Source organism: Mustela erminea, chromosome 3 (genome assembly GCF_009829155.1).
Source record: "Mustela erminea isolate mMusErm1 chromosome 3, mMusErm1.Pri, whole genome shotgun sequence".
In the NCBI taxonomy this organism is placed as follows: domain Eukaryota; kingdom Metazoa; phylum Chordata; class Mammalia; order Carnivora; family Mustelidae; genus Mustela; species Mustela erminea.
Genome location: NC_045616.1, coordinates 2,139,013 through 2,164,792, shown reverse-complemented (window position 1 = coordinate 2,164,792; position 25,780 = coordinate 2,139,013). Strand labels below are relative to the sequence as shown.

Genomic DNA, 25,780 nt, shown 5'->3' with positions numbered 1-25,780 from the left:
TATATGAACCATTAGAGACTGTGGACTCTGAGAAACAAACTAAGGGTTTTGGAGGGGAGTGGGTTGAGGGGTTACATGAGCCTGTGGTGGGTGTTAAGGAGCGTATGTATTGCATGGAGAACTGGGTGTGGAGGCATAAACAATGAATCTTAGAACAGTGAAAAAGTGAAAAATAAAATAAAAAGAACAAGGCAAAGATGTCCAAATTCACTTCTATTCAACCTGGTATTGGCAATCCTAGTCACAGTAATGAGACAAGAAAAAATAAAAATGATTCATCCATACTGGTGGATAAAGAAAAAATGTTATTATTTGCAAATGCCATAATACTGTACATAATATAGTGTACATAGATACCCTAAGGATTCTATTAAATAAATTAATATTTAATTTATCAGATAGATTAAGAGAGAAAAATTAAATGAGATAAATAAATTAGATAAATACATTAAGTCAAATCAATTTATTAGATGAATTAGTATTTATCTAACAAATAAAATTAATATTTAATATACTTAATTATATTCTATTAATATATTAATATATAAATTATATGTAACTATATAAATTATATATATAATTTTGTGTATATAAATTATATTAAAATTAAAAAAATGAAAATTAAAAAATGAAAATTTAAAAATTATACATATAAATTTGTATATAAAATATATGTTTATATATAAATATACAAATTCTTTTAAATTTATAAGTTAATATATTAATATATTAATATAATGAATATTAATATAATAATAATAAAGACTCTAATTAAATTATTAAAATAAATCAATTAGTAAATGTAAAGGATACCTTAATACCCAACTATTTATGTCACATTTCAATATATCAAAAAAATAAGTAAGTGGCAGAAAGTAAATTTTTTAAAAAATTATAATTGCATCAAGAATAATGAAATACCTAGGATTAAACAACCGAGAAACTATAAAACACTGGTAGAAGAAATAGAATATGACATAAGTAAAAATAGAAAGATATTCCAATGACAACATTATCCAAATGATATTATTTGTTAATAACAATAGATACTATTAAATTTGCCATGCTGTTCAAAGCAATATAAGATTCAATGAAATTCCATAAAAATGCCAACAGCACTTTTCACACAAGAAAACTAACACTAAAATAAAAACTAAAATATAATACTAAAATTTATATAAAACCACAAAAGACCATGAATAAATCAATCCTGAGAAATAAGCACACACCTGAAGGTATCACATTCCCAGATTGCAAGAAAAACTATAAATCTGGAGTAAGACAAGAAAGTATATGAGTGGCACAGAAATAGACAGAGACATCCATGAAACAGAGCAGAGAGTCCAGAAATAAATCCACATTTACTTGGTAAACTAAAGTATGGCAACAGAAGAAAGAATATACAATGGAACAATGGAGTAAAGTATCTTTAACAAATGTTGAAGCTACATTTGGACAGCTACATGCAACAAAGCAAAACTGGTCTACTACCTAACCCTAGACACAATGAAAATACAAAATGAATTGAAATTGTAAATATGAGACTTGATACATTAAAAATCCTACAAGAGAACCTGAGCAGGCATTGCTCTGATAGGGGCCATAAAAACATTTTTCTTGTTATATCTCCCAAGGTAAGGAAGCCCAAAACATAAATAAACTGTTAAGACCTCACAAAAATAAGTTTTTGTACAATGAAAGATACCATAAACAACAACAACAAAAAATACATCGTACCAAATAGCAGAAATTTGCAAATGATATAATAAGTGGTTAATATTCAAAATGCATAAAAACTCACATAACTCAACACTAAAAGATAGAGGATATGAGTAGATATTTTCCAAAAACTTCATATGAATCAAAAAGCTCAACATCAGTAATCATCAGGGGAATAGAAACTAGAGTTAAAATTACAAGAAAACAAGGGTTGGTGAGTATGTGGTGAAAACAACCCTCATTTACTGTTGGTTGGAATGTAAGTTGGTATACCTCCTGTGGAATACATTATGGAGGTTTTTGAATAAATTTTTAAAAATTAAAAATAAAAAATTTAAATGCTTAAAAATAAAAATATCATATTTCCACTACTGGTTATTTGCTTAAAGAAAATGAAAATACTAATTGAAAACAAGTATGCATCTCTATGTTCATTGTTGCATTACTTACATTGAGAAGATAAGGACGTAACCTAAGTGTCCTTCAATAGATACATAGATAAAGACGGTCACACACACACACACACACACACACACACACACACACACACACACGGGAATATTATGCAACCCAAGAAAGGATAAGATCTTGAATTTGCAGCAACAAGAATGGACCTAGAGCAAATTATGACAAGTGAAATAAGTTAGATTGATAAAAACAAATCTCATATGGTTTCATTCATATGGAATCTAAAAAAAAATTAAATTAAAGAATCAAAAATCATAAGAAACAGAATCAGACCTATAAATATAGAGGATGTGCCTCTATGTGTCAGCTATTAGAAAAAATGGATGAAGGTGACTAAAGGCTATAAGTTATGGAATGAATAGCTCATAGGAACAAAATACACAACATAGGTAGTATAGTCCAAGAAATTGTAATAACAGTTTATGGTAGTAGATTGTACCTATACTTGTGGTGAGCATTTAAAGAGATTAAATCACTATGTTATACATCTGAAAATAATGTAACATTTTGTGTCAACTATACTCAAATACACACAGAAACACACACATATACAGAATATAAAATATATCTGCAAATGTATATCCTATAAGGGGTTAATATTACATATACAATGCATACATTTATGTATCTCAAAACACACAAAAACAGGGTTTCATTTAAAAATTGGAAGATAACTTGAAAATTCATCTTCAAATGGAGAGCACACAGAAATATGGAAAAATGTAAAATAATACTAATAATCAGGAAAATGCAAACCAAAACAAGAAGATATTAGCTCACACAAGTAAGAATGGCTAATACTAAAAATACAAGAAAGACAAGTGTCAGAGAAGATACTAAGAAAATGGAAACTTTGTGCACCATTGGTGGAATTTTAAATTGAATCAGCCACTGTGGAGAACAATACAGAAGTATCTGAAATAATTAATAATAGAAATACCATATGTTTCTATAATTCCACTATTGAGTATTTAACCAAAGGAAACAAAAACACTAATTCAGAAAGATAAATGCAGTTCTATGTTTCTGCAGCATTATTTATAATATCTAATATACAGAAACAAATTAAGTGTGCTTAAATGAATAGATTAATTTAAAAAGTGCTATATATAATGGATTATACTCAGGTATAAAAAATGATGGGATCTTGTCATTTGTGACAACATGGATGGACCTAGAAGGTGTTATTCTAAGTGGAATAAATCAGACAGGAAAGGTGAGTACCACGTGATTTAAAAATCAGAATCTACCAAACAACCTACAACAACAAAAACAACAACAATCCAGAAAAATAAACAAACAAAAAGTTATAAATATAGAGAACAAACTGGTGACTACCAGAAAGGAAATTGGGTGGAGGGTGGACAAAATAGCTAAAGATTAAAGGATACAAACTTACAATTATAAAATAAATAAATCACAGTTATGTAGAGTACAGCATAGGGATTGCAGTCATTAAAATTTAACAACATTGTAGGGTGACAAATGGCAACTGCACTCATGATGGTAAGAACTACATAATGTACTCTTCAAATCACTATGCTTAACACATGAAAATATAATATTTTTATGTCAATTATACTTGATTTTAAAAAAAGATTATAGACAAATTAATCCTAACCAGGTATAATTATTACCCACTATGCAAGTCATGTTCAATTGTTTAAACAGTTAAAAGTTAATCTATATGATGTGTGAAATCAACAAGGCATAGGGAAGAAAAAGCCAGATTATTAGAGTAAAAGAAACAAAGTAGTTGAAAAAATTCAATACTTTTAAATGATAAAATTTCTAGAACTTAACAACAAAACATTTGTAAGTAATGAATGAAGCCAAGTGCCAGGATAGAAAAATTAAAATAAAAGTCAGTCGTTTTCTGGGGCACCTGGGTGGCTGAGTCAGTTAAGCATTCCTCTCTTAATCTCAGCTCAGGTCATGATCTGAGTCATGAGATCAAGGCCCACATTAGGCTTCATACTCAGGGAGTCTGCTTGGGATTCTTTCTCTCTCCCTCTGTCTCACCCCCTGTTCTCCCTGCTTTGATATAACTATAAAGAAATAAAATCTTTTAAAAAATCAGTTTCTTGAAAAATACCATTCACAATAGCATTCAAAAAATAAAAATACATATAAGCTTAAGAAAAAGCATAGATGATCTGCTTGGAAAAAATAACAAAATATTGGGGAAAAAGATGTTTAAATAAATTAATTAATAAACTATTTCATCTTCATAATTTGGAAGACTAAACATATTAAAATGTCAATTATCAGGGCACCTGGATGGCTCAGTGGGTTAAAGCCTCTGCCTTCGGCTTGGGTCGTTATCCTGGGGTCCTGGGATTGAGCCCCGCATTGGGCTTTCTGCTCAGCAGGGAGCCTGCTACCCTTCCTCTCTCTCTGCCTACTTCTCTGCCTACTTGTGATCTCTGTCTGTCAAATAAATAAATAAAATATTTAAAATTTTTCAATTATCTCTAATTTGTCTTATTGATTAAATGAAATCACAATTAAATTCCCAGATAAATATTTTGTAAATATTTAGGAAATAATTATAAATTTTATATGAAGAAACAAAGAATTTACATTTACCAACACAGAACTTAAGAACAAAGTTCGATGACTCACAACCTGATTTAAATAATTGCTAAAAGCCACATTAATCAAGTACTATTGAACAAAGAAAAAATAGACGTATAAGTGAATGGAATAGAAAAGACATCCAAATGAGATTCATTTGAATATAACTAATCTGCGACTCCTGAGTGGCTCAGTGGGTTAAGTGCCTACCTTCAGCTCAGCTCAGGATCCCAGGCAGCGTCTGGGATCTAGTCCCACATCAGAGTCCTTGCTTAGTGGGAAGCCCGCTTCTCCCTCTGCCTGCCACTTTCCCTGCTTGTTCTCTCTCTCTGACAAATTAAACTTAAAAAATGTTTTTAACTTTAAATGTTTTTAAACTTTAAAAAACTTTAAAAATGGTCAGAACACATGAATATACTTTTTTTTTTCAAAGAAGACATACATATGGCCAGCAGAGATATGAAAGGATGCTTAAAATCATTGACCATCTGGAAATACAAATAAAAACTACAATGATATATCACCTCACAAACCATCAGAATTCCCAAAATCCATAACACAAGAGACAGCATGCATTGTCAAGGATGTAGATCAAAGATAACACTTTTACACAGTTGGTTTGAATGTGAGATGGTACAGCCACTCTTGATAACAGTATGGAGGTTCCTCAGGATGTTAAAAATAATGCTACCCTATGATCCAGAAATTGCCCTACTGGGTATTTACACCAAAGATGCAGATGTAGTGAAAAGAAGGAACACATGCACCCCAATGTTCATAGCAGCAATGTACACAATAGCCAGACTATGAAAGGAGCTGAGATGTCCTTCAATGGATGAATGGATGAAGAATGTGTGGTTCAGATATACAATGGAATAGTACTCAGCCATCAGAAATGATAAATATCTTCCATTTACATCAGCATTAGTGGAACTGGAGGGTATTACGCTAAGTGAAATAATTCAATCAGAGAAATACATTTATCATATGGTTTCACTTATATGTGAAACAAGGAATAGTGCAGAGAAAAATAGAGGTGGATGCGGGTAACTGAAAGGGAAGAAATCAGAAAAAGAGACAAACCATATGTGACTCTTGACTCCAGGAAACAAACCAAGAGCTGTGGAAAGGGAAATGGGCAAGGGTTTGAATAAATAGGTGATGGGTATTAAAGAGGGCATATGATGTGAGGAGCACTGGGCCTTTCACTAAACTAATGAATCACTGAACATTATATTAAAAAGCTAATGATAATGTCTGCCTAGTGTAATTGATTTTAAATTAAAAAAATAGAAAAGAGGTACTTTAGGAAAAAGTACATAGGAGTAGGAAGATGCTGGTTAAGTGAAGTGATGGCAATGGTGAGAGTATCTCCTATTACAGCTGTCACATAGATAAATGAAAGTAGGACAGCAGTACAATTTGAAATTCATTGACTTCTGAGAATCCCCTGAGGATAAAATCTGCCATACCACCGAGGTTAGCCATTTCCAAAGTGGAGGTTCCTCCAGCTGAGGAAGAGAAGTGTGAATATTAGGAAAGAGAAATGTGGCACAATCAACATGAAAGAACATCTCAATTATGTTTTCAGTGTAGATGAAAATTTTATAATCCATCACTACCCTTTCCTTCAACATATAGAAATAATCAATTTTAACAAATAGATACATTAAATCTGTTCTTACACACATATTTTCAGGTCAACTTGGTTTCTGTATTTACTGAGAATGATGAGAACCCTTTAAATGAGAAACATCAATGGCATATTAATATACCACAAAGTTTAATGATATTTTATTTCTCCTTGTGAAAAAGGTTCATATATGACATGGGATTATGTTCATACTTTTTTGTTAGGCTTCATACACTTCTAGTTTTTAAATAGTAAACATGCATGAAAAACCTTTATATGTTATAAAAGAGCCTGTTCAGAAATTCTACATAATCAAGTTATAATGTATATTTTAACACTCTCACTTTTTGCATCCAGTTTTCTTATCTTCTTCCCTTTGTATTGAATTACAGTAAATGGTAATGATGACAAGTTTAGGTATAAATTTAATCACTGATAATCTGGTTGGTACATAGATCTCAGGAACTAAGCTCTTGTTATGTTTCTAGTTTACTGATTTTGAAAGATTAGGGCAACAAATGACAATAGGATTGGAAGTTATAAAACGGCAAAGCCAAGAGGCGCAGTTCTTTGATTTGGAGTTCCAATGTGAAATCAACTTTGTACATTCAGGTCTAATGTTGAAGGAAATGTATTTCTAATTAAACCCAGGTTCCTGATTGCATAATGCATTATTCACACACTGACAAGGAAATTGGATTCAGGGCATCTAATTTTTCCTTCCTTTCTCTTCTTCTGAAAAGCAATATTTGCAAATTTATTTACATGTATTTTTTGAGGGAACAGAGTAGAACATTTCTGTTAGAGAATATAATGTTTGCATTGAAAATGAAAAACAAAAAACCCATAATAAACAATGCCATAGAACATGAAAATATGTCAGTTTATAAAACAATCTTGTGTCACATTCAGATAATAATCTAGAGACATCAATCTAAGTGTACTATTGAATCAATTAGTATTTATATATTGTATATTAGCAAGAGAGAGAAACATAATAAGACAAAAATGAAGCTATTATTTTTAGACATCCTGAAATAACAGAACATTAATAATGATAAAAAAGTGAGTTCTTACTAATGAAAAATTAATTCAATTTCCTTGAAGTAATTTAATATCATATGGGATATGTTCACTTTTCCTAGACTATTGGATTGATTTCATGAGCATTCAAACCTAAATTTAGTAAAAAAAAATCAGATTTTATTATCAGAACAAATATGAATACTTTGAGAATATATATAATTTATTCTTATGCAAAAGATATAAGAAAGCACGCTTTAGGTAAGTTATGTCCTTAACATTTTCTATAATATTAAGGCATTTCTTCCATAAGTTACAATATGTATATGTATGTATTTTTTTTCTGAAATGGACACATTTTAAACACTGCAGCATGCCTAACTTCCCATTTATACTTTCACTTTTTCACCCATTATCATATATACACAGAAATGAATAAGGATTTAATGCAATTTCCTATTCCAAATCTAAATAAATTACCAACTAATTTTGTATAAGATACCGTGTGAATGATGAAATCCACTGCTGGCTGTATCATGTTTATTCAAAAACAGAATTCAAAGAATTATATTTTCCTGTTTCCTCCTGGATAATACATAGGGACAAAACTAGTTTGTTAGATCACATCTCTCTCCACCCAACAGCTTTTATTTATTTATTTTCTTTAATATTTTTTTTATTTGACAGAGAGAGAGAGAGAGAGATCACAAGTAAGCAGAGTGGCAGGCAGAGAGGGGGAAGCAGGATCTCACCTGAGCAGAGAGCCTGATGCAGAACTTGATCCTAGGACCCCATGACCATGACCTGGGTTGAAGGCAGAGGCTTAACCCACTGAGCCACTTGCACCCCTCCACCCAACAACTTTTAAACGTTTGCTAGCTCAATGCCTTAGTAGAGTAAGCATGAACCTTATCTTGGAAAGCAGATATGTTTCATAAAAGCCACATACTCAGGAAATATCTTCCCAAGAAATTTAACAATTAATTGCCTGGTATGGAAAATTTAAGACTAACAACTACCAAGGATAACTGTTTCTTGTGAATAGCTCTATCAATTATTTTCTGAATTATACAAATAATTAATATACTTAAATTTCAAACTATTGCTAGGAAATCAATCATGGATATTGATAGAGAGTTAACATTTTGGTAAGCATGCATTATTCCATTGTTCCATCCCATTATTGCTTCCACAATTTTTTTTAATTTAATTCCTCCTATGTTATGCAGGTAAGAGTCAGAAATATTTCAGCAAGAAAAAAATAGTTTGTGATCTGATTTTTGGTGATTTCTGAGCACTGAAAATAGGATCCTGTACTTAAAGCCATATGGCTGGTAGAATATGGGAACAGTGCAAGGAGATGACTCATTGATAGTTGAAAGCCAAATGAGCATATCAAAGTTATTCCAATTAAAATTTGTTTAAATGCAACACTGTGTATATGTATGGTATGCATGATAATAATTTGATACATTCATATATTGTAATCTAATTGATATTTCAGTAATAATCAGTACCTCTATCATTTTGTAATTATCATTCCTTTTTAGTGGTTATTGTCAGTTTTATATAATACTGTTGTCTGTATGTATTACACTTTGAATTAAATATTTAGAGGTTATTTTTTACCTGTCACAAGTTTATACCCTTAAACAATATCTGTCCTTTCCAACAACCTTATCTATTAACAAACAATTTACTCTCACTTTTTATGTTTGTTTTTTTCTTGCCTTTCTCTGCCTAATACCTCAGCATAATGTGCATAGGTCAATCCATATTGTTGCAAAGGACAGGATGACCTTTTTATGGCTGATATTTTATAGCTTTTTATGAATTTTATGGCTAATACAATATCCTACTGTATATATACTATGTAGTAGGAGCAAAGTCATATCTCATTGCGCTTTTGATTTGAATGTTTGTAATAACTTTTGATGCTGAGCATATTTTAATGCATTTATTTTTCATATGTACACTCTCAAAAATGAATATTTATGTCAATTGGCCATTTGATAAATACATTTCTTAAATTTTTGTATGAGTTATTGGTATAATTTGGATATTAAAAACTTATCATATAATATTTCTGATATTTTTTATTGTTTTTAATTTTATTTTATTTTTTCTGTGTTCCAAGATTCATTGTTCATTCACCATACCCAGTGCTCCATAAAATACATACCCTCATTAATACCCACCACAAGTCTCACCCATTTTCCCAACCCTCTCCCCTCCAAAACCCTGAGTTGGTTTCTCAGAATCCAGTCTCTCTCGCTTTGCTACCCCTCTGAATTCTCCCAATTACTTTTCTTTTTCTTATCCTAATGACCTCATGTTATTCCTTATGCTCCACAGTAAGTGAAACCATTGGTAATTTACTTTCTCTCCTTGACTTATTTCACTCAGCATAATCTCCTCCAATCCAGTCCATGTTGAAAAAAAAGTTGGGTATTCATCCTTTCTGATTGAGACATAATACTCAATTGTATATATGGACCATATCTTCCTTACCCATTCATCCCATCCATTGAAGGGCACTTTGGCTCTTTCCACAGTGTGGTAACTATGGCCATTGATGCTATGAACATTGAGATACACATGGGCCCTCTTTCCACTATATCTGTATCTTTTTGGATAATTACCCAGTAGTGCAATTGCGGGGTGATAGGGTAGCTCTATTTTTAATTTCTAAAGGAATCCTCCCACTATTTTCCAAGTGGCCACACCAACTTGCATTCCCACCAACAGTGTAAGAGCATTCCACTTTCTCCGCATTTCTCCAACATTTTTTTTTTTTGTTTCCTGTCCTGTTAATTTTGGCCATTCTGACAATGGGGTTTTGATTTTAATCTCCCTGATGGCTAGCAATGATGAACATTTTCTCATGTGTATGTTAGCCATTTGTAAGTCTTATTCGGAGAAGTGTCTGTTCATGTATTCTGCCCCTACACCCTTTTTTTTTTTTGCATGATTATCTGTTCTTTGAGAGTTGAATTTGAGAAATTCTTATAGATCTTGGATATCAGCCCTTTGTCGGCATTCTCATTTGAGAATAACTTCTTCCATTCTGTGGGTGGCCTCTTTGCATTGTTGACTGTTTCCTTTGCTGGGCAGACACTTTTGATCTTGATGAAGTCCCAAAAGTTCACTTTCGCTTTTCCTAGGTAGACATTTTGTTGTTTAATAAATACCTCAACAGTTATTGATATCAGTTCCAGGTAACTGTTGCTAAAACACACATCTAAAACAAGGCCATTTTGTTTATATCAGTTTCAGGTAACTATTACTAAAACACACATCTAAAACAAGGCCAGACAGGTGGAAACATCCAATTAGCCAAAGCCATATATGTAGAGGTCTATAGTTATGCCATATAAAACTAGTCTGTAAGACCAAAGAGGGGTCGCTTTCTTTGGAGGTGGCCCTGGTCAGTCAGTCTGACTTCTAATGCTTGGCATAGAATAAAGCTTTACATAACTTTCACTTTGTCTCAGCCTCATTCCCCTGGCCAGTCAGTCAAACTTCTAATGCTTGGCATAGAATAAGGCTTTGCATAACTTTCACTTTGTCTCAGTCTCATTCCTTTGATAAAGGACCCAACAAATAGTCTTTATTGAAATATTTATAAATAATATCTATCAATATTCTAGTCTGTGGCTGAAGTAAGGCAAACCAGGTAAGGACCCTTCATTAGACTTACTTTCACACTCCTTTAAATAGACATATACAAAATAATATATGAGTTAAGTATGACCAACCAAATATATGTAGGCAATATGAAGTTAGTTTAACACTTGAAAATGAAGAAATAGAATGCAAATTACCTAATAAACAAAAGAAATGTTTAAAATTATATGAAAATCACAAAGAAGTATCAAAAGATTTGAAAAATTTATGAGTCTTTAATGTTCTAACAACAACCACCACAAATCAAAAGCAGTCTTATCAAACTAAAGCAGAAAAGGAATCCATGGGGTGACTGGATGGATCGGTTGGTTAAGGGTCTGCCTTTAGCTCAGGTCATGATCTTAAGGTCCTGGGATTGAGACCCATATCATGCTCCCCGCTCTGTGAGGATTTTGCTTCTCCTTCTCTGCCCTCTCCCAGATCCTTCTCTCTCCCTCTCAATCACTCTCTCAAATAAATGAATATGTTTTTTAAAATAAAGAAAGTGATTCATGATCCTAATAAAGAGCTTCTGTTTCAAACAAAAACAAACAAAAAGCAACAAACATGTACCTAACATCATAATTAATAATGGAAAACAGAGGGGCCCCTGGGTGCCCCCTGGTTAGGCAGCTGCCTTGGGCTCAGATCATGTTCCCAGGGTCCTGTTATGGAGCCCTGCATTAAGCACTCTTCTCAGAGTAGACCTTGCTTCTCGCTTTCTCTCTGCTGCTCTGCCTACTTGTGCTCTCTCTACTCTATATCAAATAAAAAAATAAAATCTTTTTAAAATAATGGAAAACAGAATCCCTTCTATTAGGATTAAGTGTAAAACAATAATGTATACTCTCAGTATTTAATTAGAGGTACTAGAACTATAATAAGGCATGAAAAACAAAGACACACTTAAATATAAGCACATTGAAATGAGAGAAAGAATAAACTCTCTTTGTAAGTGATCTTAATGTAAATATAAAACCATAAAAAATGTAAAACTACCAGAACTAACAAATAAATTTATTTGGGACACATATTATAAGAGCTTGATATGAAAAATACTTGAATTGTTACATTCGAACAACAGAACATAGACTGTAATTTTGAAGACATTATTTTAATAACAATTAAAATATTAAATTTACAGGGAAAGTTAACTAAGCATATGGAAGACTTGTATACTAAAATTATAAATTACTGTTGGGGCATCTGGATGGCTCAGTGAGTTAAAGCCTCTGCCTTCAGCTCAGGTCATGATCCCAGGGTCCTAGGATCAAGCCCCACATCAGGTTTTCTGCTTGGTGGGGAGCCTAATTCCCCCAATCTCTCTGCCTGCCTCTCTGCCTATTTGTAGTCTCCCTTTCTGTCAAATAAATAAATAAATATTTAAAAAAATATAAATCAGTGTTAACAGAAATTAAGGAAGGCCAAAATCATGGTAAGATACACCATGTTCATGCTTGAGATGACTCAAAACGTCAGAAATTGTGGTGTACATATCTTCATAAGCTACTTCTAAAAATTTCTGAGTCTATAGGTTTAGATTAGGCAAAACTATATTTGAAAAATAAAACAAGTTGGAAGATTTTACTAACTGATTTTTCAAACTATTTATAAATCTATAACAGTTAAGACTGTGTAAGCTGCATAAAGTAAACAAACAGAACATATATATTTGAAATAGACCCACAAATTCATAGCCAAATAGTATTCAGAAAAAGAATCAAAATAAATTTAAAAGTTTATGTACTTGAAATGATATAGCAAATCGGTTCAGGAGACAAAGAAACCCCTGAAACATGAGGTTTCCATGCACTAGAAAATACGCTAGAAAACAGAATCATTGACCTAAATGTAAAATATAAAACTAGAAATTTTCTAGAAGAGAACAACAGAAGAAATCAGCATAATTTCAAGGTACTCTAAACTTGACGTAAGGCATGTATCAAAAAGCATAAATTCTGTAAGATAAAAATTATAATATTGACTTCATGAAAATTAAAAGCATTTTACTCCTTAAGAGACATTATTAAGAAAATGGAAAAGCAAGTAGAAATATACACATATGCATATCCAACATATAAATTTTATATGGAACTGCAACAATGTAATAATATAAGAAAAATAATTCATTTACAAATCTACACAACATAACACTTAACTTGAATTTCATTAAAGTGGTCAGTGAACATATGAAAAAATGCTATTATTAGTTATGAGAAAATTTCAAACCCTACACACCCATTAGTACAGCCGAAATAACCTAGGTGCAACACTGAGAGGTGGTGAAGGTGTGCAGTAGAGCTCTCATCACTACTGTTGTGTATGTTAAATGTAATCACTTTGAAAAATTTGTGGTAATTTCTTATTAAGTTAAAGAGTCACTCATCATATAACATAGCAATTGTACTCCTTGCTATTTATTCAAATAAATAGAAACACATCTGTTCCAAGGATTTGCACATGACAGTTCAAAGCAGTTTTATTCTTTTTTAGTAGTTTTATTCTTATTAAACCAAAATAAGAATGCATATAAATAAAATTTAAATACATACATCCAAATATGCATACATATATATCTACCACAAGTAAATGGATGATTAAATTTTGGTATATTTTTCAAAGGAATATAACTCAGCATTGAATAGGAATAAGTTTAGAAAACACAAAGAAGTATAGGGGCACCTGGTTGGCTTGGTCAGTTGATTGTCCAACTCTTGTCTTCAACTCTGGTCATGATCTGAATAGGCTGGGAGATCCAGCTCTGAGTCAGACCCTATACTCAGAACAGAATCTGCTTGAAGAATCTCTCCTTTTCTCTCTTCCTCCCATTTACTCTCTCTCTCTCTCTCTCTCAATTAAATAAATAAATCTTTTAAAAGACCTAAAAAAGAAAAACATACATCAACATGAATTCAATATATAATTTATGATGATAGATGAAATAAGCCCAACACCAGATGTATATGCTTCATAACTGCATATATGAAAATCGGGAAAAATCAAAGCTAAGTCACATTGACAAAAATGAGAGCAGTGATTTCTTTACTCTAAAGGGAGAAATTAATTGAGTGCATGAGGCTTGAGAAAGCTTTTTGGGTGGAAAAGAACGTTATATTCTTAATTGTGGTTGCAGTTACACATATGTATACATTTGTCATAATATATTGAACTCTACCCTTATGATATGTGTATTTTCTCATATTTCAGTTATAGCATCAAAAGATTATTTAAAAATTATCTCGTATTCCCTTTTGGGGAATTATTCTCAGTGAGAGCAAGACTTGGTGCGTTATTTGACATCCTTAGATAATTAGCATGGTTCATGTCCATATCAGTACTGCTATCAACATCCCATGTCACTGCAGACAAACCGGCTCTGAATATTTTCAAATATCTTTTGGTTATTTACACTTATGCATTGATAACCACTCCTTTACAGTTTCATTCTTAAATAAATAAATAAATGTTTGATTTACTTGGCATTTATGCCTAAGATGTGAGCTTTTATTTTATATATGGGATAACAAATGTTCACTAAACAACATAGTGAACAAAATATATTTTTATTTGAATAGTTTCAACAAGCTCAAACTCTTACTGTAAATTTCCTTAGTATGACACGTGTCGATATCATCCAGATTCATTTTGTTTAATTTTTAGGTTATCATATTCTTATCTTCAGATATGAAAGTTTGTCAGATTTTCATATCCTCTGCACATATTCATTATGATTCTCTACTCAAAGCCTTTGAGAAATGGTTTTTCCTTTGAATCTACATAGTGGGTAACATAGTTTTTTACACACTTGGATAATGTTTTCTTAGTTATTCTTATAAAATGAAGCGAAGCCAGTGTTTTGTTTTGTCTTACTTGTTTTGTACTCTTTTATTTTAAAATAAGATTTTTTATACTGATCTATTATGTCTTTGATATCTAGGGCATAGTCTTTTCTGGTCATGTCTATTGTGGCTGAAATATTGAAGTATACAATTCTATACTCACAAGTGAATGGTGAATACCATGGGCAGTAGCAGCTAATGAATCAACTTATGAAGCTATCCTTCAGTTTCTATAAAGACCTTTCCAATATTTCTCATAGTTGTTTTGTTCTTACTTTAGACCCAGGAGATGAGCACTCTGACCTTCTCTGAAAGAGAGTCCTCAGGGAATCTACATGGATTCCCCAAGGTAAAGGCAAATTTCTAAACCTCAGTGCTAATAAAATTCTAGTACTTCTGACAAGGGTGATTTCCAGCCATGTTTTTTTTCTGAATCTTGTCAACTGGGTATAGGAAAATTGAGGAAAATATGCATACACACACACAGGGATTTGGTGTTTATTTATAGAATAGATGGTATAAAATATCAAATAAAATAACAGAAAGGAGATTACTTAGCTTGTTTCCTTTATAGGCAAATTACATATAGAGTGTTCAAATACATAGCTTTCTGAAAAGAAACATTTAAAGAGCATGTAATTAATAAAAGCCCTCTCCTGGAAAATAAAAAAACAGAATAAGGTCTGTTAGTACACCTGGGGAATATAGTCTTCAATGTTTTATATTTGCTTAGAAGGTATCAAGGTACTTAATATTACTTTTATAATTTTGGATATTTATGTCATCTGGGGGAATATTCTTTCTCAGACTTTTACTTGGCATGCAGGGTAGGCAGCGTTTAGAAATTTAAAAAATAGGTAAATTTTAAAAATATATAAATTAAATTTTAAATTTTAATGAATTTTACAACATATAATTTTTAAAATATATAAATACTGTAAATATATAAGTATATATAAATGTATAGATATATAGAACATGAAATAAGTATATAAAATAATAAATTTTAAATATATATGTTTTCTTCATATTTAAATACTATATTATTTTTATAAAAGTGTGAAATTATTTCAATTTTTTTCCATCCAGTTTTGCCCTATGGTAATATATAGTTGTGTAATGCTTTTTTTTAGAGATTAAAAAAATATATTTATTTGAGTGTTGCCTGTGTTGCTCAGTGGGTTGAAGCCTCTGTCTTCAGCTCAGGCCATGGTCTCAGGGTCCTGGGATCAAGCCCCATGTCAGGCTCTCTTCTCCTTGGGGAGCCTGTCCTCCCCCTCTTTGCCTGCCTCTCTGTCTGCTTGTGATCTCTATCTGTCAAATAAATAAGTAAGTTTTCTTTAAAAAAATATTTATTTGAGAGAGTGTGTGCACAAGATTAGAAGAGAGAGGCAGAGAGAGATGGAGAAGCAGACTCTCCACTGAACAGGGAGCCCAACACAGGGCTTGATCCCAGGACCCCAAGGCTGTGATCTAAGCCAAAAGCAAATGCCCAAATAACTGAGTCACACAGGCATCCCATGTGTAACCCTGTTATTAAAAATAGACAGAATTAAATAACCATGATATCTATTAGAAAGAGAAAAGAAAATTCATCTTTGGAATGATTCTTTTGTCATAGCTGTAATAATAAACTTTCCAAATACCTGCTTTTCTTATGTTAATACTAAGAGAAAATTGCCCATGCAATAGTTCTTTTATAATAACAGTAAAAGATATTTTGTATTCTTAGTCTCATATGTGTTACATAAATGTTACCTTTTTTCTTATGAAAATAAAGAAATCAAACTCAGGAAAAATTTTTTTAAAAAATCAGTCCCAGTTATTTCCTTCAATTGTTTTCTTAAATTATAAATTCTAAGCCAATTGTTTTGGAGAACCACTTAACGTATTTATAATTATAAATACGGTATTGAACATTTAAAGTTGGTAGATGATTTTCTCTTATATTAAGTGCTCTGTCACATTAGTGATGCTATGGAAACAAACTTCATCATGAAGGATGAATGGACTTATGAGTTTAAAGTTATTTTCTTCACTCTTGCCTACTAATGTAGGAAAATCAGTGAATTTAATGGGTCTAAACAACAACAACAACAAAAACTCAAAAAGCCAAAGTCAAGAAAGTTAACTGAATAGTTATGACAAAAGTATCTCCATATAATGTTGAATCTTCTTGTCCATTTTCTAGACATAAGATTTACTCATGTCCCCATCTCCAAACAAACCATAACTGATGGTGTATAATATGCATAATAAAGTTAATATTTCAGGCAAAAATTTGTCTTGATAAGACAACAGGTATGCTTAGGAACTCCATTATAAGAGCCCATTCTTACCTCCTATACCCTGATCTGCATGTTGTTGATCTTTCTTCACAATATTCTAATGGACAATACTCAGTGATGGAACAATGCCATGTTCTGTCAATAGCCACATTTAAATATTAGCTTGAATTATGGTCCTTTAAAACAAACTACCTGAGAAGAATCTGCCCCACCACTTAAAGTGATATAGCTGTGAGAAAACACTTTCCCAACTTAGTTTCTTTCCTTGAGAAGTGGATTATTACATGATTTATTTTGGACATTTGATTGATTTTGTAAATCAAGTGAGCTAATCCATGGAAAATGTTTATAAAGATACAAACTATGCTATTGCCAGCCATTAACGTTTATTATTATTAGGAGTCTATTATCATGAAATAAATGAATACAAAATTATTCCATTCTTGTTCATCTGCCATATTTTGGGCTTTGTTGTTTATTCCAGATCAGAGATGATGAGACATTGATGTAACAAACCAACAACAGTGACACAGTTCATTTTTCTTGGGTTTTCTGGTGTTTTCTGTCTGAGGCTCACATTGTTTGTGATATTTTTCACAGTGTATCTGCTCTCCCTCATGGGAAAAACTCTCATAATTTTCATTGTACTCATGGACATCACACTTGAAACACCCATGTACATTTTCTTAGGAAATTTGTCATTCCTGGAGATATGATATATCACAACTACAGTGCCAAGATTGCTGGCAACCTGCCTTTCACAGATTGTCACCATCTCTGTTTCTGGTTGTTTAACCCAGCACTTCTTCTTCTTCTCCGTGGGAGCTACAGAGTGCATCCTGCTGGCTGTGATGGCGTATGACAGGTACCTGGCCATCTGCAGCCCTTTAAGGTATTCACTTATCATAAGCCTTCCTTCAGATGTGCCTGTAGTTTTCAGCTGGATCTTGGATTGGGGGCTTCATTGCCCCTCTCCCACCAAACATACTCATCTCCCATCTAAACTTTTGTGGTCCCCAGAAAATCAACCATTTCTTTTGCGACTCAGACCCCATTTTTTTTTTTTTTACTTTTAAGATTCCACTGAAAACATATCTTTTTTTTCTTTTATTTTTATTAATATTTTATTTTTTTATAAACATGTATTTTTATCCCCAGGGGTACAGGTCTGTGAATTGCCAGGTTTACACACTTCACAGCACTCACCAAAGTACATACCCTCCCCAATGTCCATAACACCACCCCCCCTTCTCCCAACCCCCTCCCCCCAGCAACCCTCAGTCTGTTTTGTAAGATTAAGAGTCACTTATGGTTTGTCTCCCTCCCAATCCCATCTTGTTTCATTGATTCTTCTCCAACCCACTTAAGCCCCCATGTTGCATCACCACTTCCTCATATCAGGGAGATCATATGATAGTTGTCTTTCTCTGCTTGACTTATTTCGCTAAGCATGATACACTCTAGTTCCATCCATGTTGTCGCAAATGGCAAGATTTCATTTCTTTTGATGGCTGCATAGTATTCCATTGTGTATAAGCTTTTGCACAGCAAAGGAAACAGTTAAGAAAATCAAAAGACAACTGACAGAATGGGAGAAGATATTTGCAAATGACATATCAGATAAAGGACTAGTGTCCAAAATCTATAAAGAACTTAGCAAACTCAACACCCAAAGAACAAATAATCCAATCAAGAAATGGGCAGAGCACATGAACAGACATTTCTGCAAAGAAGACATCCAGATGGCCAACAGACACATGAAAAAGTGCTCCATATCACTCGGCATGAGGGAAATACAAATCAAAACCACAATGAGATATCACCTCACACCAGTCAGAATGGCTAAAATTAACAAGTCAGGAAATGACAGATGCTGGCGAGGATGCAGAGAAAGGGGAACCCTCCTACACTGTTGGTGGGAATGCAAGCTGGTGCAGCCACTCTGGAAAACAGCATGGAGGTTCCTCAAAATGTTAAAAATAGAACTGCCCTATGACCCAGCAATTGCACTACTGGGTATTTACCCTAAAGATACAAACGTAGTGATCCAAAGGGGCTTGTGCACCCGAATGTTTATAGCAGCAATGTCCACAATAGCCAAACTATGGAAAGAACCTAGATGTCCATCATCAGACCCCATTTTTAAACTCTCCTGCTCAGATACATTTTTGGTGGAGACTTTAGGCTACACATGCACCTCTGTCATGATTCTAAGTTCTTTCCTTCTCACTATGTCTTCCTATGGATACATTGTGGTTACAATAATCAGGTTTTCTTGCCAAAAGTCTCGGAAGAAAACCTTCTCTACCTGTGCCTCCCACCTCACTGTGGTCACCATTTATTATGTCACCATTATCTTTCCCTATGTTCACCTTCCAGACAAACACAACTTCACCATTGGTAAAGTGATCTCAGTGTTCTATTGTGTTGTCACTCCACTGGTAAATCTTCTCATATACACTCTGAGAAACAAAGATGTAAAGACAGCTTTCAGAAAAGTTCTAGAAAGAAGGAGACTGAATTTGACAGGAAACTTGCAAAGGATTTGAGAGATACTCTAAAATAATCACTTTAGAATGGATTCTTTTTTTTCATTTATTTATTTTCAGCATAACAGTATCATTATTTTTCCCCACACCCAGTGCTCCATGAAATACGTGCCCTCTATAATACCCACTACCTGGTACCCCGACCTCCCATCCCTCCGCCACTTCAAACCCCTCAGATTGTTTTTTAGAGTCCATAGTCTCTCATGATTCATCTCCCCTTCCAATTTACCCCAACCCCCTTCTCTCTAACTCCCCATACTCCATGCTTTTTGTTATGCTCATTTGCAAATGGTAAATATTGAAAATTTATTTAAAAATTGATATTACTTAGTATGGACATTTGGGACTGAATTCTATGAAAATAGTTATTGTATAACTTCTACGTTTAAGAATGTTTTCATGCAAAGCCACAATGATAGATATAAGTCAAACTTTCTGTCCACAAGATATTCATAATTAGAAAATGGCTTGGTTTAATTCCATATAATATTTTAATCAATTTTTTAATAATTTATACCTTAATATTAACCATAAACCAAAAATTGTTTTTGTTAAATGGAGCAATGCTACGCCTTCTTGTACATGGGCTATTATAAATGTATATCATAACACCTCAAAATAATTCAATCAATAAACATTATTAAAAACATCTGATGACCAAGGCAGTATTCTTAATTATGGGTGTTGATTTGATTGTGAATATAACCTTAAATATAAACTTTATTTAGAGAATATTAGGTAATTATTTTTTGGATAGTAGAAATAATGGAAAACTAACAGATTATTAGATTATTTGTGGATAACATAACTGGATTGTAAAATATTAACAGAGGTAAAAAGATTAATAACTGGAAGAAAAAGAGGGAAACTTTAGAACTGGGCAGTCTAATAATGAGATATCTAATACAGTCAATTGAGTATCAGCTGTAATAGATTCTTGTAAAAGAAACAAGCAGACAATTATTTTTGCATAAATTAATTTAATTCTGAGATAGAGGGATAAAAACAAAAGAAAGGACAACTCTTCTTTCATTACTAAGATTACTTTTTATATAAATTATAGTTATTCCAGTGCAGCATAGTAACTAAAGGGATAACAGGAATACTGAATAAATAAATTATAGTGAACATTTAGGGTAAGTGTTCTCCACTGGATGACCTCTTAAAATCTCTCTATTCATTGTGGAGACAATGGACTTAAACACCAGAGCAATATGGAAATTTTTAAAAAGGCAGAATTTCACCCTTGGCCTTTTAAATAAGACTACAAACTTTAAAGCTTCCTAACTGATTGGTATACAAATTAAATCAGAAGAATCACTATTTTAGGTAACTTCAGTTTAAAACAATATTTTTAATATATTTTTAATTTTTAATTAAGGTCAAATTAGCCAACATATAATCGATTTAATGGCAAGAATAAATAACGAAATGCAAATAACAAAATACAAATGTGAGTCAATGTGCAATTATCTCTAATAAGAACATTTTAAATTGGAAGTGAAAAATGTTTTTTTTTCCTTTGTCCATTCTAACTGGTGTAAGGTGATATCTCAATGTGGTTTTAATTTGAATCTCCCTGAGGGCTAGTGATGATGAACATTTTTTCATCTGTCTGATAGCCATTTGTATGTCTTCATTGGAGAAGTGTCTGTTCATATCTTCTGCCCATTTTTTGATATAATTGTCTGTTTTGTGTGTGTTGAGTTACAAGGGTTCTTTATAGATCCTGGATATAAACCTTTTGTCTGTACTGTCATTTGCAAATATCTTCTTCCATTCTGGGGGTTGCTTCTTTGTTTTCTTGACAGTTTCCTTTGCTGTGCAGAAGATTTTGATTTTGATGAAGTCCCAGAAGTTTATTTTCGCTTTTGTTTCCTTTGTCTTTGGAGACATATCTTGAAAGAAGTTGCTGTGGCTGATATTGAAGAGGTTACTGCCTATTTCCTCCTCTAGGATTCTGATGGATTCCTGTCTCACGTTGAGGTTTGATTATAAAAGCAGAAAAGAATTTCAAAAGTATTTCAAGAATATAAGAGAAAATTATTTTATACAAAATATTTACTACATTTTTGCTAAATCTTTACAACATATTTACGAAGACATGCCTTTATAAGATATTATATTGGACAAGATGGCGGGGAAGTAGGAGGAGGCGCCTTTTCAACCTGTACCCTAAAGTGAGATGATTACCTACCAAAGAATTATGATCACACATGAAAACAGCCTGAGATTAGAATTATACACATCTGGATTTCTAAGGGGGCAGAAGACACCAGTGAGCAGATAAAGCAGAATAGGAACTTCAGACTGATATCGGAAGGTAAACAAAAGGGGGAGGAGCCACCAGAGGCAACCGATTGGAAAATAATACCCCAATCCAAGAGTGCCCTGTGTCTGTGAACCAGCAGTAACTTGGAGCCTGGTTGAAAGCACTCAAAAAGAGCAAAGGATCATGCGGGGGTGGGGGAAATTGTGGGAATCTGGGCAGCTAGAGACAGGGGCTTAAGTCCCCGGGGCCCAGGACAGCCTCCCCTGGTGCCTAGCCAGAGAGAGTGTGGCAGAGAAATCAGGTCTTGGTCCTGAGCCACCAGCGCACCCGAGATCATGTGGGGTCCGGCTCCTGTGAGGAGCTGGGAGCCTTGCCAGAAGGCAGAGGCTCCAGAGCCAGAGGGAAGGTGCTACAGAGCCTGAGACACGTGCCCCTCCTACACACCCCACGCTCTTAGAACCCCGCCATTCCACCAGAGCCTGAGAAGCACGCACACGCCCACCACACACACTCCCCTGAGAGAGGTGCGAGCAAGCCCGGTGCTCTTAGACCCAGAAAGACCAGGCACTCCCAGCCTGGGCCATCAGGAAAATCTCAGCATGTGAATGCTGCTTGGAACCTTTCCCACACTCTGGAGCTGCCCAGAAAGCTGCTGCTGATGTGATTGTGGGTACAAATAGAAGATCCTGCATCCCCAGGGACCGCGACTCAGAGCCTGCTCTGCCAGCAGCCAAGGGGGAATTTATTTGGGCTCTGTAGCCAGACTGAGGCTTCTCTCTTAGAGGGAGGTCAGGGTGCAGTTTGCGTTCCTCTAAACCTACAAAAACCATCAAAAGTGGTCAAGAGGAGAAAAAAACAAGTGAACAAACATAAAAACCTCCAGAGAACAAAAGCCTGAAAAAACCTGTTTCCTCAGAGCCCACCCCCTTGAGGAGGGCAGGAGGCGTTAACTCAGGTAACATCACTGACTGAAAACCTACGTGGCAGGCCCCTACCCCGGAAAACCAACCAGGAAAGAAAAAAAAATGACAAGAGAACAACCACAGCAACTTCATAGGACAACTTTTTTTTTAAGTTTCTTTTTTTTTTTAAGGTTTTATTTATTTAATTGACAGGGAGTGAGAGAGAGAATGACAGGGGATAGGGTCAGAGGGAGAAGTCGACTCCTCAAGGAGCTGGGAGCCCGATGTGGGGCTCAATCCGAGGGTTCCAGGATCATGATTTGAGCCAAAGGAAGTCACTTAACTAATTGAGCCACCCAGGTGCCCCCATATGACAACCTTTATTTTAACTCGTTCCCACCATTCTGGTTCTTTTTTATATATATACACAATTTTTTTAACCTATTTACCAAGACAGTGAGATGGCCAGTACATCAAATTCCATAATAACCTTCTAAACTTAAATTTCTGATCCCTACACCTGTGTTACTCTTTTGTAATTCTATTTTTTTAATTTTTTTTTAATTTTAGTTTAGTTTATTGCTTCATTAATTTTATTTTCTAATATTCACATAGAGTTAAAATTCAAGGTAATCGCCTTTCACCAATCAGTGCTACCCCTAGAGGTAAACCAATTTTTAGTCCCCCTTTATCTTAGGAAAGTTGAGTCCTTTAACAAAGATATCAAGATACATCCAGGAAGAATCAAAGCAAACTTCCTCACCTACACTGAGAATTTATAACCACTCTCCCATCTATTTCTTCCACCAGTGTTTCTATGTTTTTGTGTTTGTCCTGATAGTATATAAATCTTATACTTGGGGTTCTTTTTCACGAGGTTCTTCCTCTATTTGCCTCTCTCTCTCTCTCTATATATATATATATATATATAAAATTATATATTTATATATTTATAAATCTTATATATAAATAAATTATATATTTATATATATTAATTATATATAATTATATATTATTAATTATATAATACAAATTTATAATTATATATGATATATAATATAAATAAAATATATAATATATATTACATATTAAAATACATATATAAAAATACATACATATATATGTATGTATTTTTTTTCTCTCTTGTCATATACTTTCATCAGGCTTTTTGTTTGTCTGTTTGTTTGTGTACTTCCTTAATCTTACCTTAGGGCCCATTTGGGTTGAACCTTCTCTTTTATCTTCCCTTTTTTTCGTCTTTCTCTCTCTCTTTTTTCTCATTTTCTTTTCTTTTCTTTTTTTCTCATTTGCATGGGGAATACTGATTGCTCAGAAGCATTCCAGGGTGCACCTTGACTGCACCATAGTCGATACATCCAGCTACACCCGTTCAGCGATCTCTCACCAAAATGACTAGGAGGAGGGATGCCCAACAGAAGAAAAATAAAGAGGATGGGACTTCTGCAACAGAGCTAATGGCTATCAACATAGACAATATGTCAGAAAGAAAATTCAAGCTAACAATTACCCAGGCAATAGCTAGGTTGGAGAAAGCCATGGATGACCAAATGGAATTGATTAGGGCTGAACTGAAAGCGACTAGGGAAGATGATCACAATGTTAGGTCTGAGCTAAAAGCTACCCAGTAATAGGTTCACAAAGCTCTCAATGAGTTCCAATCTAATCTAAATTCTCTCAAAGCTAGGGTAACTGAGACAGAAGATAGAATTAGTGATCTGGAGGACAAACAAATAGAGAGAAAGGATCAGGAGGAAGCCTGGAACAAATATCTTAGAAGCCACAAAAACAGAACCAGGGAAATAAATGATGCCATGAAACGTTTCAACATCAGAATTATTAGAATCCCTGAAGGGGAGGAGAAAGAAAGAAGTCTAGAAGATATAGTGGAACAAGTCCTTCATGAAAATTTTCCCAATCTCGTGAATGGAACCAGCGTTCATGTACTAGAGGCTGGACGGTCTCCACCCAAGATTATAGATTCCAGAAAAAACCTCAAGGCACCTGATAGTCAAATTGAGGAATCATAATTGTTGATATAATCTCTTGAAAGCCAATAGGACAAAGAGGCTCCTTACTTACAGAGCAAAGCCCATCAAAATTATATCAGACCTGTGCACAGAGACCTGGCAAGCCAGAAGAGGCTGGCAAGATATATTCAGGGCACTAAATGAGAAGAACATGCAGCCCAGAATACTTTATCCAGCAAGACTGACATTCAAAATGGATGGAGAGATAAAGAGTTTCCAAGACCAGCAAGACTTAAAAGACTATGCAACCACCAAGCCGACACTGCAGAAATATTAAGGGGGCTTCTATAAAAGAGGAAAATCCTAAAAATATAATTGAACAGAAATATAGAGACAATCTACAGAAAGAAAGACTTCAAAGGTAACAAGATGTCAATAAAAATGTATCTATCAATAATCACTCTCAATGTGAGTGGCCTAAATGTGCCCATAAAATGACACAGGGTTGCAGACTGGATAAAATAGGAACAATCCATATGTTGTCTACAAGAGACCCATTTTGAACCTAAAGTTACAGCCAGACTGAAAGTAAAGGAATGGAGAAGAATCTTTCATGCCAATGGGACTCAAAAGAAGGCCGGGAGAGCAATTCCATTATCAGACAAATTAACTTTTAAACTAAAGACTGTAGTCAAAATACAGAAGGAGACTCCATCATTCTTAAAGGGACTATCCACCAAGATGATCTAAGAATTGTAAATATCTATGCCCCCAATATGGGAGGAGCCAAATACATAAGAAAACTGTTAATCTAGATAAAGAGTCATATTGGTATGAATACATTAATAGTAGGACA

General features: G+C 33.6%; 1 pseudogene; it reads left to right on the top strand.

Moving 5' to 3' along the window:
- The first annotated feature begins 12,533 nt into the window (after window positions 1-12,533).
- Window positions 12,534-19,762, top strand: LOC116585737 (annotated as a pseudogene).
- The last annotated feature ends 6,018 nt before the right edge of the window (window positions 19,763-25,780 follow it).